General features: G+C 37.4%; 2 long non-coding RNA genes across 3 annotated transcripts in view; one reads left to right on the forward strand and one right to left on the reverse strand.

Annotated features, from left to right (window-relative positions):
- The first annotated feature begins 1,772 nt into the window (after positions 1–1,772).
- LOC143643373 (uncharacterized) lies at positions 1,773–15,578 on the forward strand. Of its 2 annotated transcripts, none has more exons than XR_013156244.1 (3): positions 1,773–2,100; positions 3,544–3,685; positions 15,489–15,578. It is a non-coding gene; the product is annotated as an uncharacterized LOC143643373 (long non-coding RNA). The 2 variants fall into 2 exon arrangements; XR_013156243.1 differs by lacking the exon at positions 15,489–15,578 and adding an exon at positions 4,706–5,248.
- Positions 5,075–17,364, reverse strand: part of LOC143643372 (uncharacterized) — a 35,941-nt gene continuing 23,651 nt past the window's right edge. The window contains exon 3 of the long non-coding RNA XR_013156242.1: positions 5,075–5,251. This is a non-coding gene — a long non-coding RNA (uncharacterized LOC143643372). The remainder of the gene's footprint in view (positions 5,252–17,364) is intronic.

A 17,364-nucleotide genomic window follows, 5' to 3' on the forward strand; every position in this document is an offset into this window, starting at 1 on the left:
TCAGTTTCAGGCTCACAATTCATTGAGTCTTTTAACCAAGAGAAATGATCCCCAGAACTCTCTGAAAGGAAAAGAAAATTTCTCTCTCCCAGCAACAGTTTGGGAAATTCTGGCAAAGGATTCTGATTGGCCTGGTTTGGGTCCTATGTCCGTCCCTTTAACGAGGATAAGGGATGTTGCATGGAAAATTTCCTGTTTTATTGTAATTTCAGCTAACTTCTCAATCTCTTATATCCCCATTTCATCCACTGCCATCAGTGGTCTTTCTAAACACAAATCTAATATGCCACTTCCTTGATTCCTAATCTGTACAAGGTAAAATCCAAGGCCTCACCAAGTATACAAGGTCTGTCATTGTCTGACTCCAGCCTAGATTTCCAGCCTTCATTCCTAGACACCATTCAATTACTTAATTTCCCTAGATCCCCCTGTATCTAGTTTCCTCAATAGCTTTTTGTGCGCATCTCTATTTTTATACATATCTCAGAGCATTATCATCATTTACTTACTTATCTTACTCACTTTTCATATCGTAAGCACTTCCAAATTAAGTCAAAATTTTCCTCCACTTGATAGCTCTCCACAGTATCTGAGATGGAGCTTGGAACTCAATAAGACCTTCATAACCGTTTTTAAATGAATAAGTGAGTGGATGGATGAATGAAATAATAGGATGCCTGAAATGAGCTTTTGTATTCCATTAAATCAATGGGTAGAAAAGAACAGGTCTTCACTAAGACAATTCTTTATATAGTAAATCTACTTTGATATAATCTGATCTGCTTTGAAATTTCAGCCATTTAGAAAGAACTTGATAGGGTTTACAACCCTTAAATTGAAAGTTAATGCTCCTTGTACATCCAAGACAATCTCAGAGTAGCTCAGGAATATGCTGGTTCCTTGGCCCATGTGTACCTGCTCATCCTGTATATCTTTTGTTTATTACGCCTATTTCAATGTTTTTCAATATTCAAGCTTGCAGCTTTTCAATTCCATCAGCCGAAGTTGGTTTGACCTCAGGTGCCTTTTGTTTCTATCCTTATCATTTTAGAATTGTGAACATTTTATTCCCTCCTTTTTTCATGTGTGTGAAAATTTGTTGTCTTCATGACTGGAGTAAAAAGAAGAGCTTTGAATGTGAGCCACCACAATAGCTCAGGTGGAGAAGGCTGAGCATAAAGGTGGGAACTGGAATTAGAAAGGCCATAGGACAGTGTCCAGAACTTGACATTGGAGGAGACCACGGCTCAGGTGGTCCTGAGTGCACACAAAGCCTTGCTAAGGACTGCCCCTTCTGATGTATATAGTCTAGTAGTTTCTAATTTCTATTGGATCATACTGTGAGTTTTCCACATGACTAAAATCCCAGAAAATAAATGCTGCCACAATGCTACCAAAAATCAAACTATTCTCATCTTAGGAACAGTCTGTCCAAAGTGTAGTAGACTTGCTCATTACTCTTTCTACTCCCTCACTCTGGCCTTTTGGGGCATCTAAACTACAGGGGCACTTTCCTCTGCAAGGTTTTCAGTGACTACGCCAACTGACACCCAGCTGTGTGCAGTGTTTAGAAATGTTTTTCTCTCTGAAGTCAAGTTTCCATTTCCTCGTTAAGTGCAATAAACTTGCCCAGAAATGCTTCCATCAGACCCTCTCTTTGATTCTCTGGGGCTTCAGTGCAGTACACTGTGTAGCTCATGACATCATGGTCTCCATGGCAACTCCCCAGTGAGACTTCTCATGGTCAAAAGAAAAATAAATGCAAAGAAATTTTTGTTCAATCTCAATAGCCTTGGTTATTTATTATTAAGAGAGGAGGTAGTGGGAAGAACTGAATTGTATTACTTGGGGCTAACCACAGAAGTTTCAAGCCAAACTTTTAAGATTCTCAATGAGTAATCTCTATACTTTCAATTTCTCCTTCATCGTCTCCATAAGAAGGCATGGTAAATGAACTCTTCTGAGGCTCAGTGTCCTGTGTACAGAGTATTGAAAGAGAACATGCCCCAAAACATGGAAGAGGCCCCAGCTGTCAGGCCTCAGGCTTAAGATGCTTGTCATGGGAAACAGGTTTCTGAGTAGCTGTGTGATCTTCAGCCAGTCGGTAACATTCTCTATATCAATTTGCTCAGGTACAGAAAGGAAAGCAATACTTGTTCTACCACTTTCAGAAGATAGATTGTGAGGACAAAATACCTGATCTTTGTATATACCAGAGTGCATTTTTTGGTATCTAAATTGCAAAAATTATAATATAGTCATTTTCCATAATCCATTGTAGAACATATTCCAGTCATGGTGTTTCCCACACCCATAACTCAAAGAAAATATGCCTTCTGCCCAAGATGGGATCTAGGCAGCCATATTAATTACTGAACAGCCCTGCCCCTGCCATAGCACCGTGGACTAGAGTATATAGTATGACCTGGTATGAGAAAAGGTGATGAAGGAACCAGATTCTCTCTATCTTAAATTTACACTGAAAGATTTAAATCAGTTTACATGAAGTCAAGGTTTGTTAAGACATGGTTCTTCTCTCAAGAAGCCTAGGGTGTAGTTCAGAAAATGGGCTTTGGCAATAAATAAAGAAAAGAACTAATATTGAAAGATGTTCTAAGTGCCAAGTGGCAAGTACAGACAGCAAATAACATTTGGGTTTAGGGGTGAAACTACAATTTTCAAATTATTAAATACAAATTTCTTACAAAAGGAGATATTCTGACAAATGTCAAAATTTCACTTAAGTAATTAATGAGGGGCTTTCAAAATGACAAAGCCAGTAGAGTGAGGATATACAAAATTGGGATTTATATAATCAGTGGAACTAATGTTGAAATAAGATTGAACCCTAATCAATTGTTAATCAAAATGACATTTGTCAAGAGACTCAGATGACTCTCAGATGGGCTTTGTAGAAAAGGCTATAATAGGACATTTAAAAAGTCATATAATGATCTTTTTGCTTTGTTTACAAGTTCTGGATAAATTTTCCTGAACATTGCCTCTGCAAGCACAAATAAACTTTGAGTATCATTCTTGGTAATACTTGCATGTGCATGTGTTCATACACGCATGAAAACTGATCTCATGGTTTTGTGCTAAGATCATTAATTGAACTTGTTGCTTAGTTAACTGCCTTCCACGGTTTTCAAAGCTAATTGAAATTAGACAAAGACTTAATAGATAGCATATATTTGCAGTCATGATTCCAACACTAAGGTACAATAATTGATATTATTACACCAATCAGTGGTAGCTATTTCACGTAGTCACTGAAATTGTGTCTTTCTATTACATAGGCTCTGTTCTCTTTGGCCTGATGCATTTTCATAAGTGCAGCAAGAGGGATGTATAATAAGCCTTTGTGTTGTCAGCAAAACTAGAGAGAAGCTCAACCACTTAAGTTCTGTCTGGAAGTCATGTAAAGAATTTAGGGTTTTATTTCCAATAGGCTTCATCATTCCAGAGGTTATTCCTCACACGTTTATTAGCTCATCTATTTTGAAGTTATGAAACTGAAACTAGGAAATTAATCTTCACCAGGTTGTACCTGCAGTACCTGAAGCCGTGAATGAATTCTTCCTTCTGCACCGTCCTCCAAAGTCAACACAATTCCTGTCCTCTAAGGAAGCGACCTTCTTTAACAACAGCTGCAAGCCATAGACCTCCTGGGAGGGCTTTGCAGGTATTGATTCCATATACAAAGTACAACCTTTGTTCCTAAATGGTGGGCTTGTCATACCTAATTAAATGAAATTTATTCTCCAAAATGACATGACCAGCATGTCTTTAATTGTGCATTTGATCTGTCCAGTCATATTCTGACATAGGGACTGATTCCTTACACAACTGTAGAAATAACTTCCTTACCATTAAAGGTAAGTTGAGGTAATTGGAATAATATCTGCCCACTGTCCTAAGTATTTTTGAAGACGAAGGCAATTAATAATACATATTTGCTGTAGAATCATCATAGCTGATGCCAGAGATAACAGCTAAGTACAGTTTGCTTATTTATAAGTGAATTATAATTAGAAATTGTGAAATCTGAACTTAGTAGGGTCTTACCTCTTTCTCTCCAAGGTCAGTGTGATTTTTCTAAGCTTAACCCAACATGAATACTTTTTTGTGAATACCAGTAACCAGGGTCATCATCATCCTTAAATTCCCCTGAGACTAATTAGTTTATAATCTATATTAAGATTTCACATAAGATATTTTTACTTAATTCTGAGGGGTCAGCGGGAATCAGAAAACATCCAAAGAGTGTTTCCTTTTAGTTTGCACAAATATGGCCTGCTAAACTAAGAGTTGGAATTGGATCAAGAAGAAATAAAAGAGGAAATCATGTATGTTCATCAGAAAAAAAACATTGAAAATATGACCAACAATACTTTTTAAAAAATAACCACAATAAGTTTTCCCCATCAATTCCATTTGATCCTATGTAATTAATTTACATTCTGTAAGATCTTGGGTCAACTACTGTCTCCCTTCATGAAGTGACTCCTTCTGGATTAAATTAGTTCTGTAAATGCTCACTCGACCTCTAAGATGGCTAGATAGGTGCCGCTTATGGCATGCTGTCAGTCCCCTGGGTAGCCTGAATCTATGACTCTTTTCTTTACAGAATTGGTAGTTAGGAGAGCCTGCTCAAGTCCTCTCCTCTAAAGTGTAAATGGTCCTCCTTTGTTATTTCTTCTAGAAAGTCCCATTTCCAGCCCATCGCTAAAAACAGAGGTCCTCAGAAAAATGAGAGGAGCAGAAGCCACGTATTGATGAGAAAACAAAGTTTGAGATAGCTTTTTCTGAATAAAGGATTGAGGATAGATTATAGGAAAAAAAGGAAGCAACATACATCAACTGAGAAATGAATGGATAAATACTCTAGGAAAACACAAAACTACTGAAGTAAAAAGACCATCAGAAGAATTATTGGCCCGGAAAATGAAAGGCGAAAGAAGAGGAAAGAAAGGAAAGACAAGGAGTCTATTGTATGTAGAAGAAATAAGGTTATAGTTTGTGGAAACAGTTTGGGATTTGTTGGAAAAAAGAATTGAAAATGTATCAGCTGAGGAAGACATACTTTTTTTAGAGAAAACTTGTGAGAATTAAATAAGATTAAAAAATATTTTGAAAGAGGCTATTCAGAATTAGATGTTGGGCAGACTAGAGTATTTCTGTTGATTGTAGCTCTCTTGCTCAATCCCAGAATGGTTTATCTATTGTGTTAGCACTGGCTTGGAAATTACTGTGGAAGAAGAAAGAGGAAAACACCAAGTCAAAAAATTACTAAGTAAAGCCACATGGCCTGCAAGTTCATGCCATGGAAGCTCATTAGTCCCCAAAGTAGCTCTCTCAGCTATTTTCCAATTATTTTCTCTATCCACTGTCCATTTGCTATTTAGCTATGACTAGAAGCTTAAGTACCCAATTATTATTTTTCCAGGTAAAAAACAATGGGCTTAGAGCCAGTTTTAATTCTCTAAAATGAGAACAAACTTAGAAGACACCATATATGAGAAACACAGTCATCCTTCTTTCCCAGAAAATTCTTAGGAGACCCCCTCAGTTCTGTGACCAGAGAAAAGAATTAGCCCCATCTCCTACTTCTCCTTTCGTAGAAAACTCCACTGGGCAGACAACCTGGCTTCTGTTCATGCCTGCCTACTGAGGCTCCTTATGCCCATCTTGGTGTCTTTACTTTCTTCTTCCAGAAGCTCTGTGCTCACCCTAAATCCATTTCACTGCCAGGGTCGACTCAAATCCTGCTTCCTCTGTGAAATCATATCTGCTACCTTTGACTTTTATTGTTCTCCTCCTTATTGTGCAAACACAGTACTCAGAATCTTTCCCATGGGTATCCAGCATTTACAATGTAAAAAGTTATAAACTCTTACATAGTACTGATTATTACTTTGTGTAATGGAAAAAAAAATCGTAGAATAAGAGTTCCCAGCTTTTTATCTCCTCTGCCTACTTGAAAGGATTGTGACTTTGGTCACTTCCCTGCCCCAACCCGCAAAGTTGACAGGTGAGCTCCTTTGAGCTTTCCCATGTGGAATCAGGAGGAAGAGGAGAGAGGGTAAGATTTAGTGGCACTTGGGCTAGGTCTTAGAGAAAGAGATAACATATGCCTAGGACAAACATATGTTAAGAAAGAATAGCATAACTTCGAACTTTTAAGTTTTTTTGTGGTATTCAAGACTTTGTAATAAAGATCACAAGTAATTTTGAAATTGTTTTTCTTGCTGGATTGTGTCCTTGCAAACATGACAAAATTTGGGAACTAAACCTTATGGGTTATGGTCTCCTAATGTAGTTGATATATTTGGTATCAATTAATTGAGAACATATGGGCTAACAAAAATTAAGAATAGTCTCTTGGAATGGGGAGAGATGATGTAGTATAGGTTTTTGAGAGACACAAGTTTGAATTTTAGTTTTGCAATTTACTGGGTATGCAACTTTGTGCAAGTTGTCTAGTTACTCTAAGCCTTGGATATCCCCTCTAAAATGGGAGTAAGAACAATAATGATGACGATGACAGGAACACCCAGTCCATAATTTTTTGGTGAGGATTAAATAATGAGTCTAGAGTACCCAACAAGATGCCTGCCACTGAGTGAGCGCCCATCGGTATTAGCGGCTACTGTTTTTATTGCAACCCATATGTCCTTAGTCCCTTTGGGAAGAAGACTGATGGAAGGGGATTAATTCATTTAGCTAGATTGGTTCACCCCAGTGGTTCTTTATGTAGTTATTCTCATGCTAAAATTTTATTTATTTATGCTTTCAAAAACTACACAGAAAATGAATATTCACTCAAAAATCAGAATACACCGTAAAGATGGAAAATGTTATCTGGTGTACTCCCTTCAAGAAATTGCTATTGATATTTTTCTGTATATTCGTTTGGATTGTGTGTGTATGTATGCACGTGTGTGTACTTTTTGGATGATTTTGTTTGTTTTAAAGTAAGAATAGGACATCATTATATGTAATGTTTTGCAAACTACTTCCTGCACTTAATATATTGTGATTATTCCTCAATGTGTATGTACATTGCAGATATTTATATGCATTTCCATTAAAAATTAAAATTTTCTGTGTAGTATTTCCTTTTATAGATGTTTCATAATTAATTCTAAGAATATAACTTTGAGCTGATTCCTAAATGATGAGAAGGATTGTGTCACATGAAACTAAAGGCAGTGAAAACACCAAGTTCCAAGGTCCTGATATGGGAATAAACTTTTATAAGGAACTGGAAGAAGCCCAGTGTGATGCATGGGTAAGGAGATGACATTGGAGAATATTTTTTTAATTAAAAAAAATCTATTAGGGAAGTTGTGGGTTTCCAGAACAGTCATGCATAAATATAGGGTTCCCATATGCCACCTGTCATGGTCAGGTTCATGTGTCAATCTGGCCAGGTGGTGGTGCCCGGTTGTCTGGTAGGGCTAGCACTGGCCTGTCTGTTTCTAAGCCTTAAAATCAGGAAGTGGGTGTCCTCCAACTTTGTTCTTTTTAAAGATGTTTTTGGCAATTTGGGGCCCATTACCCTTCCAGATAAACTTGATAATTGTTCTTTCCATTTCTGCAAGGTAGGCTGTTAGAATTTTGATTGGGATTATGTTGAATTGGCAAATCAACTTGGGTAGAATTAGCATTCTAATAATATTTAATCTTCCAATACATAAACACAGACTGTCCTTCCATATTTTTAGGTATTCTTTGATTTAGCAATGTTTTGGAGTTTTCTGTATACAAGTTATTTATATCTTTGTTTAAATTTATTCCTAGATATTTGATTCTTTTAGATACTTTTGTAAATGGAATTTGTTTCTTGATTTCCTCTTCAGATTGCTCATTTGCAATGCATGGAAACACTACTGATTTATGCATATTGATCTTATATCCTGCTGCTCTGTGGAACTTGTTTATTAACTCTAGTGCCTTTGTAGTAGCTTTTTAAAGACTTTCTGTGTTTAAGGATCATGTCATCTGCAAATCATGAAAGTTTTACTTCTTTCTTTCAAATTTGGATGCCTTTTGTTTCTTTTGCTTGCCTAACTGCTCTAGCTAGAACTTCTAGCCCTTGTTGAGTAATAGTGGTGACAGTGGACAAAATTGTCTTGTCCCAGATCTTAGAGGGAAAGCTTTCAGTCTTACACCATTGAGTATGATGTTAGCTGTGTTTTTTTTTCATATATGTGCTTTATTATTCGAGGAAGTTTCCTTCTTTTCCTATCCTTGGAAATGTTTTTAATCAAGAAAGGATGATGGATTTTGTCAAATGCCTTTTCTGCATCAATCAAGATGATCATGTCGTTTTTCCCCATTGATATGTTAATGTGGTATATTACATTAGTTCATTTTATTGTGTTGAACCACCCTTGCATATCTGGAATAAAATCCACTTGATCATGGTGTACAATTATTTTAATGTGCTGTTAGATTCGATTTGCAGGTATTTTATTGGGGGATTTTTGCATCTATACTCATTACAGAAATTGGTCTGTGATTTTATTTTCTTGCAGTATCTTTATCTGGCTTCAGTATTATGGTGATGTCCACTTCATAGAATGAAGCCAGGTAGTGTTCCCTCCTCTTTAAGTTTTGAAAGCATTTGAGCAGAATTGGTATTAATTTTTGGAATGATTGGTAGAATTCACCTATGAAGTCATATGGGTCTGGGTTTTTTGTTGTTCATAGGTTTTTGATGACTGATTCAATCTCTTAATTTTTTAATTGATTTGTTGAGGTCATATATTTTTTCTAGAGTCAGTATAGGTTGCTCGTGTGTTTCTAGGAATTTGTCCATTTTATCTAGGTTGTCAAATCTGTTGGTGAACAATTGTTCATAGCATCCTCTTATGATCGTTTTTGTTTCTGCGGGGTCAGTCTCCCTCTCATTTCTGCTTTTATTTATTTACATCTTCTCTCTCTCTCTCTTTTCTTTTGTCAGTCTAGCTAAGGGTTTGTCAATTTTGTTGATCCTCTCAAAGAACCACTTTTTGGTTTTGCTAATTTTCTCGTTTTTTAAATTCTCAACTTAATTTATTTCTGTTCTAATCTTGTTATTTCTTTCCTTCTACTTGCTTTGGAATTAGTTTATTGCTCTTTTGCTAGTTCCTCCAGGTGTACAATTAGGCTTTTGATTTTATCTTGTTCTTCTTTTTTAATGTAGGAATTTAGGACTATATATTTTCCTCTCAGCACTGCCTTCACTGTATCCCACAAGTTTTGATATGTTGTGCTCTCGTTTTCATTTATCTCAAGATATTCATCTCAAGATTTCTCATGCAACTTCTTATTTGACCCATGGATTGTTTGAGTGTGTTTTTTAAACCTCCATATATTTGTGAACTTTCCAGTTCTATGCCTCTTACTGGTTTCCACTTTCATTTCATTGTGGTCAGAGAAAGTGCTTTGTATACTTTCAATCTTTTAAAATTTATTGAGGCCTGTTTTGTGGCCCAATATGTGATCTATACTGAAGAACGATCTACAGGCACTTAAGAAGAATGTATATCCTGCTGTTCTGGGATGCAATGCTCTGTATATGTCTGTTAGGTCTCGTTCATTTATCGTCTTATTCAAGTTCTCTGTTTCCTTACTGATCATGTGTCCAGATGTTCTAGGCATTTAGGAGAGTGGTGTATCGCAGTCCCAAACTATGGCTGTAGAGATGTTTATTTTTCCCTTCAGTTTTTCCAGTGTTACTCTCATGTATTTTGGGGCACCCTGGTTAAGTGCATAAATATTTTTGATATTTCTTCTTGGTGTATTGCCCCTTTTATTAATATATAATGTCTTTTCTCTTATAACAGTTTTGCATTTGAAGTCTATTTTGTCTGATATTGACATAGCTGCCCCAACTCTTTTTTGGTTGTGTGGAATATCTTTTTCCATCCTTTCTCTCTCAGTCTATTTGTGTCCTTGAGTCTAAGGTGAGTCTCTTGTAGGCAGCAGATAGATAGATTATGCTTTTTATCTATTATGCCAATCTGTGTCTTTTGATAGAGGAATTTAATTCATTAACATTCAGTGTTGTTACTGTAAAGGCAGTACTAACTTCAACCATTTTATCTCTTGATTTTTATATGTTATATCTTATTTTGTCTCTCTTTTTACCCTTTTAGTTACCCTTACTGATAATCATTTCTATACTGTCCTTCAGGCCTCTCTCTTCTATCTTTTTCTTTCAGCTTGCAGATCTCCCTTTAGTATTTCTTGTACTAAAGAGGAGGAGGTCTCTTGGTGATGAGCTCTCTCAGTTTCTGTTTATCTGTGAATGTTTTATACTCTCCTTCATTTTTGGATGACAGTTTTGCTGGATAAAGGATTCTTGGCTGGCAGTTTTTCTCTTTTAGTACCTTGAATAATATTATACCACTGCCTTTTCACCTTCATGGTTTCTAATGAAAATTTAATACTTAATCTTATTACTATTCTCTTGTATGTGATGAATCATTTTTCTCTTGCTTTCAGGATTCTCTCTACCTTTGGCATTTGACATTTTGATTCTTACGTGTGTCAGGGTAGGTCTATTAGTATTGATTGTTCTGAGTATATTGCACTTCTCGGACATGTATATTTATGTCTTTCATAAGAGTTGGGAAAATTTCAGCCACTATTTCCTCAAATATTCTATCTGCCCTTTTCCTTTCTCTTCTCCTTCTGGTACACCCATGAAACATGTATTTTGTGCTTCATTCTGTTATTCAATTCTCTATGACCCTGCTCATTTTTTCCCATTCTTTTTTCTACCTGTTCTTCTGTCTGTAAGATTTTGATGATCCTATCATCTATTTCTTTCTTATGCATATTCAAATCTGCTATTGTATGCCCCAGTATATTTTTAATCTAGTCTATTGTGCCTTTTGTTCCCATAACTTCTGTTATGTTTCTGCTCATACTTTCAAGTTCTTCTTTATGATCATCCAGTGTCTTTTTAATATCATCTTGCTCTTTAGTATATTTTCTTTCATCTTCTTGAATTGATTTAGGAGATTTGTTTGAACATCTTTGATTAGTTCTTTAAAATTCTATGTCTTCTCTGAAGTGTTAATTTGTTCCTTTGACTGGGTTGTGTCTTGTTTCTTAGTATGGCTTTTAATTTTTTGCTGATGTCCAGGCAACTGATTATCTTAATCAGTTTTCTCTGAAGTCAGTTTCCTTCTCTTCTCTTGGGTTTTATTGTTGATTGGCTTTGTATTAAGGCTCTCTTTTTTTGGCACTTAGTCAACTTATTCTAGACCTTTAGAATTGCCCATGTTTAACTGCTCATATTCTTTCAGCTTTTCTTCAGCTGATTCTTATGCTGGGTATGCAGTATAAGTTTTTAGATTGCAGTATTTGTGCAATTGTTTCAGGCCCAGGAGAAAGCTTCCTTTCATTTCCCTGGAATCTTGAGCTGTTTGCTTTTGTTCTGCCTGTAGAGATTTTTTTTACTCTCCTTTTCTTACCTGTAGCTGCTTTTGCCTGGAGGTCATATCCTGAGAAGAGGCCTTTCTGACAGGACTTTCCCAAGTCAGTATTCCCCAGCCAAAGCAGAGCCAGGGACCTGCAAAAGTAGTGTAAACCAGCTCCAAAGAACCCTGGGGAGAGGGTCAGGAGAGACACCAAAAGCCTTTTTGATAGTTCTCAGAACCTGTGCTTTCCTAACCTGCCCAGCAGATGGTAATCTTCAGAAAATTGCTCCCTGCAGTCCTAAGGAGGCCCTATGTTTTTAAACCTCTACCACCTTAGCCCCTGTCATGGGTGAGGTTGACATGGGTATGGCCACAGTGGTCTCTGTCTGGGAAGGGTTGAAACAGTGCCTCAGAGCCAAGACCCAGCAATCTAAATTCACTGATCAAAAGCCATGATCAGTACTCAGCTTTGCCCCCCTATCCCCATTCTTGGGGAAGAGGGCTTCCATAACCCTCTTCATTCACAGCAGCTAGGAACTGGACCTAAGGTAGCTTATCCTGAGAATGGTGAATGGCCACCAGCAGTCAGTGTGGAATGAGTTACAGTTTACTGCAGTTTCTCAGCCTCTTTGTCCTGCTTTTCCCTGGATGCTGCACAGTGCTCCCCTGGCCTCTGGAGCCCCAGAATAGTTGTTCAGTTTCTATCTGTCCCTTTGGAGACTTTGGAGAAGTGAATCCTGGAGCTTCCTACTTCAACATCTTCCCTTGAAGTTCTCCTCTGTGAATTCTGATGAGAAATCGGCAGTCAATTTGAGTAGGACTCGCTTGTACATAACACATTGTTTTTCTTTTAGCTTTCAGAACTCTCTCCTTGTCCTTTGCATATGATAATGTGATCAGTATATGACAGGGTGTATTTTTCTTCATGTTTATCCTGTTTCATGTTCTCTGACCTTCTTGGATGTCCATACTCATGTCTTCTGCTAAGTTTGGGAAGTTCTAGGCCATTATTTCTTTAACTATTCCTTCTGTCCTTTTCTCTCTTTTTTCTCCTTCTGAGATTCCCATAAGGCATATATTAGTGTGTTTGATGGTGTCCCATAGCATCTCAGGCTGTTTTCACTTTTAATATTTCTTTGTTCCTTCTACTTTTCCACCTGACTCATTTCAAGTGTCTCGTCTTCAAATTCACTGATTTTTCCTTCTGTCAGCTATAATCTACTCTTGAAACCCTCCCAGGCATTTTTCATTTTGGTTATTGTGGTTTTCAATGTCTTTAGTTCTATTTGGTTTCTTTTTAGAATTTCTATCTCTTTACTTAAATGCTCATATTGTTCATTACTTTTTTCTTGATATCCTTGGTTCTTTCTCTGTACTTTCTTTCATCTCCTTGGGCATTTTTAAGATCATTTTTTTAAAGGCATTGTTTGGTATATCCACATTACCATCTTCTTTGTTGGTGTTTTCTGTATTTTTATCCTCTTTCTTTGGATGGACCATCATTTCCTATTTCTTTGTTTGTCTTGCATTCTTTTGTTGTACGCTGTACGTTTTAATCTTTTAAAGTGTTAATCATGACTTGTTCACTCCTGGGGATGTCTGTTTCTTGCTTCTCAGATGAGATAAGACAGAAATTTTTCTTGAGCTTCAGCCCTCGTATCAGGAAGGTCTGCTCAAGGTAAATGCTGTTTGTAGGGTTTTCCCTGTATTTCTGGGTCTCTGTCTTGTCATGAGCTTTTCCTTGTTAGTTTTGTGATGTTACCCTGTTTACAGGTATTTGGTTATCCACTCTGTATTTGATGCTGGAAGGCCTCTGTCCCAGACCATCCACCTCTATAATTTTTTAATTTTTACACTCCTTTCATTGTCTCATGCTATTTTTCCCTGGAGGGAAAATTCTGGGAGGAGGGTCACCCTGTAGAGGATTTTCCTAACTCAGTCTTTCTCAGCCAAAAGAGGCCCAGGCACCCATGATGGGGCACAGACTGGTCCCCACGTATCTCGGGGAGGGGCTCAGGAAGAGATTCCTGAGATCAAGAGATTCTCAGATGACTTCCCAAAGCTGAGATTTCCTGGACTGCCCAGAAAATACAACTCTTCAGCTACCTGTCTCCTGCATCCTGAGGAAGCACTGTGTCTGTAAATCTCCATCACCTCCATCCCTGTCTGGGATGACAATTCTGAGTCATTGAAACAATAACTGCTGCCACTTTTGTCTGAGATGGGGTTGAAACAATAGCTTCCGCTGCCTTTGCCTGGGGTAGGTTGAAACAATAACTGCCCTGAGAGACAGGACTCAATGATCCAAATTCACTAATGAAAGCTGTGATCAGCAGGTGGCCATGGCCTTTGCTCTTGAGAAGAGGATTTTTATGCCCCTTTCTGTCACTAGCAGCTAGCCAGATATTGGACCCCATAGCTGCCTGCCTCAAGAGTAGGGGATGGGAGCTGGTAGCTCCTGTGCTGGAGATAAATTTGTGCCAGACAAAGGGATTTGGGAGTCATTAGCAGAGCTGTTTTCATAGGTGTGCAAACTGGGCAGTCATACAGGGTCCAATGCTCAGAAGAGCCCCATGCTTGTTTTAATGCTCTGCTCTTGTCAACTTGAAATTCTTGATAACTTTATCTTCAAGTTTGTGAACTTTGATGGAACAATAGAGCATGCATGTGAGCAGAGCCATTTCTTGCCCTCCTGTTTGCATATAGTTTGTAACGCCCCATGAGCACAAAATTCCAATGGACTCATGATGCATGGGACTTCAGCAAGTTTCAAAGCAAGTATAAGGTATGTTTTATGCTAAGACTGCTGAAGTACAATATACCAGAGATGGATATATTGTACAAAAACGGAATTTATTTAGTTACAAATTTGCAGTTCTTTGGGGGAAAGGCAGCTGGCTTTCCTTTGGCTTTCTCTGTCACATGGGAAGGCACACAGTGACAACTGCTGGTCTTCCCTGTGGCTTCGGGGTTCAAACAGCTTTCCCCAGGGTGATTCCTTTCTGCATCTTCAAACTCTGGGTCTGTGTCAGCTCTGAGTTCTGAGCTTAGTTGTGCTGGGCTGTGCTGAGTTGTGCTAAGCTCTTTTCTGACCTCTCTCTTTTAAGCCTCCAGCTAATTAAATTAAATGTCACTCTTTGTGAAAGGCACTCCCTGCAGATGTAATCAGCCGTAGGTGAATTTCACGTACTGATGATTTAAGTGCACAGGAACAGAACAATTGGGCACTATCATCTGGCCAAGCTGACACCTGAACCTAACTACTACAGGTAATTCTATTGCATCTACAACTGCATAAGAAGGAATGATGGTAATTCTGAGAAGCCAAACTCTTTATTTGAACCAGAACTTGCTCCGAGTGCAGAAAGAAGGCAATCATTTCTAAGAAACACTAATGAGTAAGGAAGCCCCATCATTTCCTTTTTCATTTGTGCTAGTTCTTATTAACCAACCACTTACAATGAAAATCATGACATAGAAGGAAAGGGAAAGATAAGGCAATCATAATTCTTTTCCTTTCTGTCCATACTTAAACATCAGGAAGACAAAGATAGAGAGTGTTCATAGACTGTGTCAAGAGGTGAAAAATGTTGAATTAGTTTTGTGCAGCATTTCTACTATTCTGGCAAGAATGAAACACATGCATGTTATGAACTATGAGATATGAGTTGTGTAATTTTGGTGATTTTGCATATGAATTAATTGTTTCTGTATTTGCATTTAAAGTGGGCATTGCACAATATAAAGGTGGACAGTAAAATATGCTAATAGTTTAAGTTTTTATGTATTTATTTTATGCTATGGGGAAAAATTGAACAAGGGAAAGGGTCTGGGATTGGGATATAGGCTTCATTAAGATTTTAACATTTGAACAAAGACCTTCAGGAATTGAGGGAGCAAACTGTGGGCATTTCTGAGGGAAAAGCATCTAAGAGGATTTTGAGTGGAGAAGTGAAAGGAATTAGTAAATATGTGGTTAGAAGTTCTGGTTCTATAATTTACCCACTGTATGACTTTCAGTATGTTATTTGCTAATTATTCTGAAGTTCATTTTTCTTTCTGTTTCAGATGGGGTTAATAATTGTACCTAACTCAGAGTTTTGTGAAAAAGAAATATGATACTCTGCATGAAGCACATAAGATGATGTTTGGCTTGTGCTAAATTTTCAATAAATATTTTCTACTATTAATATTGTGATAATACGAACTCACGAATAGTAGCATATCCCCTAGTGTATGTTTAGTATTTCCCATGAACCAGGAAAAGTGGGCATATTAAAGTAGTTCATCCTTAGATAAGAATAACCAATATTCTTTAAACTTTTGGAGTTATTTGCCTTCTTAAACAAATTTACTAATTAACCCACTCAAGTTAAAAAAAAATGATATGTTTCAGCGAAGCAAAATATTAAAGAACCCCAGGAGAAAACATTCTGGCTAAATTATAAGTCTGAATTAAGAACCTAATTCTAGTATATTCCTCTAAGCTATGTACCTTCATAGTGTTTCTCTTTAATCTCCCTTTTGAAACAGATTTATTGAGATGTAATTAATGTACAATGAACTGTAAGTGTTTAAAGTATATAATGTGATGTGTTTTGACATGCAAAACCCCTGAAAACATCATCACAATCAAGATCATGAACATGTCCCTCACCCCCAGATTTCTTTGGGCCCCTCCTTCCCTTCCCACCAGACAACCACTGATCTGCCTTCTGTCACTATGGATTAGTTTCATTTTCTTTAAAGAGAATCATACAATATGTATTCTTTTTTGTGTGGCTTCATTCACTCAGCATATTTTAAGAGTCATGCTTTGTGTTGTGAATATCCACAGTTTATTCCTTTACATTTCTGAGTAGTATTTCATATACCACATTATATTGTTGGGTGCTGGATATTTTCATATTTCAATAATTTGCCTTTAGATATGCTTTGAGATGTAGGTATTTGGAAAGGCTGATTCTTCTGGGTCTTTCCTTTATGATTTGTTAGGGAAGTCTGGAAAGAGCTTAGTCTAAAGTTAATTATCCCCCGCTATCAAATTAACACCTTCCTGGGTGCATTGCCCAGTGTTCCATGAAAGGTTTTTCTAGTCTGGCTGGTGGGAAGAGGAATAGCTCCTGGCCTCTAATTCTGCTGGATACTAGAGGAGTACTCTGCAGATGTCCAGAGTTCTGTCTGTTCAGTTCTCTCCTCAACTTGACTCTGCCCTGAGAATTACAGGGGCCATGGTTCCCTCAGACTAATGAATCATCTCTTCAACCCAGGGAGACTACTGACTCCCTCTGGGTACTCCATCTCTACTCCACAATCTGTAAATGTTCTCCAGAAAATAAGCTGGGGCAATTGTAGGGTTCAATTCATTTGTTTCCTGTGTCTTGGGAATCATTGTCCTTTGTTGCCTGATGTCAAATGTCTTTTTTTTAAATATATATTTTTCTCAATATTTTTATTTGTTTCAGATGGTGGATAAATCTGCTTCTGGTTACTCCTAGTTAACTGGAAACAGAAGTTTTCCTTTCATCTTAACCCACAAAATTTCCAAGACTTTTAATGTCCCATGCCCATTCATTTCGCCCAGGCCTTCTATTCTTGCCTCCATTGTTTTCTTATACCCTCTCTTGGGTGATCACTCTCAGAGGAAACTTACCCTTTTTTGGATAGTATTGACATATGTTAACTTGAATTTTTAATTCATTCAATATGTACATGTTTTCCAGAATCTGCTTAGGTCACTGTGCTTGCATTCTAGACTTTCAGTTTTTGGAAGCTCCTCATAATTCACCTTACCAGGCTGGTATCTCATTCACATCTCCCCTAAGAAGTGACCATTGGCTTTCAAATTTCTAGAGTTGGTAACTATGTCTGTTTATCTCAGACAGTTTTGTACTCTACCTATCACTTCATATAGTTGATCATGATGATGATGCAGATGATTGTT

Source organism: Tamandua tetradactyla, chromosome 8 (assembly GCF_023851605.1).
Source record: "Tamandua tetradactyla isolate mTamTet1 chromosome 8, mTamTet1.pri, whole genome shotgun sequence".
In the NCBI taxonomy this organism is placed as follows: Eukaryota; Metazoa; Chordata; class Mammalia; order Pilosa; family Myrmecophagidae; genus Tamandua; species Tamandua tetradactyla.